Source organism: Pterocles gutturalis, unplaced genomic scaffold (genome assembly GCF_000699245.1).
Source record: "Pterocles gutturalis isolate BGI_N339 unplaced genomic scaffold, ASM69924v1 scaffold6085, whole genome shotgun sequence".
NCBI lineage: Eukaryota > Metazoa > Chordata > Aves > Pterocliformes > Pteroclidae > Pterocles > Pterocles gutturalis.
In genome coordinates, this window is record NW_010143237.1 from 2,525 (window position 1) to 3,907 (window position 1,383).

The following is a 1,383-nucleotide window of genomic DNA, read 5'->3' on the forward strand; positions in this document are numbered from 1 at the left end:
CGCGCAGGTGCTGGCCTTCCCCTGCCGAGAGCGCCATGGCATTGCCAAAATACCTCCTTTGCCTTGCCGGGCGGCCACGGGGAGGTCACACTCCTCCCTGGGGCGCAGGAGGGATGCTTCCATCCCTGGGGGAGATGCAACGTGGGGGGACGAGAGCAGAGATGCTGGAGGAAGGTGAGGAAGGCAGCAGGGTCACCAGGGCAGAAGGAGGCAGACAAAATCAATTCCCGGACACGCCCTTGAACTTAATTTCTACGTTTTTAGCTGCAATACTTCCATAATGCAATAACTCTGCTATAATTCTGCAATACCACAGCGCTCACATCCAAGACAGGCGCTCATGTTTAATTACTGCCTCGGCAGAACAGCCTTTTTCTATACCCTACATATTTTTTAAAATAACTTCTTAATATCTTTTAACTGATAAAAGTTTCAAGGAAGTTATTTAAGGGTCACTCATGCCCAAAAAGCAAAAAGCAAAGGGCTCAGAATGCACCCGACCAGCCGACACCTGGCTGGAAGGAGCAGAGGTTTCACGCAAGCTGCTGCTGGACGTCAAGCAGCAAAAAGATCTCGCTGTTTCTAAGGGTTTCACATGTGCTCAGCTCCCGATTAAGCGTTTGCACAGGCGCACTTCGGTTTCTGGTTTTCCCATCGCTTCCAGCACAAACGAGAGCCCCAGGCAGAGGCTGCGCAAGAAATACACCCTGTGCTTCGCTATAAATTTCAATAATGTCTTTTTTTTTTAAGTTGTTCCTTTAACAAAGCCCCCAAAGCATCAGGATTTCAGTATTTAAGTGATTTTGTTTGCCTCCCGCTTCACCCGGAGGTTTTGATGTTTTTGGGGTTTTTTTTCCTCTTTTCCGAACATCATCAAAATAAATAATTGATATTACTCAGAGAAGCCAGGACTGGCTCAGGCTCTCAGCGGGGGTAAGCAGGTCTCTGTGCACACCCCAGCAAACCTTGCGGTGCTCTAAATTCCTCCCTACTTTCCCCAATGCCTCCAGCTCTCTCCCCTCGAAGCAGAAAAAAAATTAATCCAAGCGACAGTAGATGCCCCAGCCCTGGCCAAGCTACGCTGGGCTGTGCTTTGGCTCTTCAAAAAATACCCCCAAATACCCGCCTCCTAGTCCCTCTCCTCCTGCAAAAAAGGATGGATGGAAAAACCTCCGTGAGCTGGCTGTCAGGAGAGGAGGAGATGAAAAGTTATGAGTTTAAAGTGAGAAGCGTGAAAAAAAATAATTGCATTTCCCAAAAGATGGAGGTTTTTTCCTCTCTCTTGCCCTCGTTTCATTTCAGCCGAGGGTTTTCCACCAGCCCTCGCCTAGCTTTGGGCCATGCCCTCCCCACAGCGCGTCTGCCAGCACCCCACAAACACCG

At 49.4% G+C, this 1,383-nt stretch overlaps 1 protein-coding gene across 1 annotated transcript in view; it reads right to left on the reverse strand.

Annotated features, from left to right (window-relative positions):
- LOC104469907 (solute carrier family 2, facilitated glucose transporter member 1) overlaps nucleotides 1–1,383 on the reverse strand; it is a gene marked incomplete at its 3' end in the record, with an annotated part of 6,436 nt that overhangs the window by 2,518 nt on the left and 2,535 nt on the right. The window lies entirely within an intron of this gene.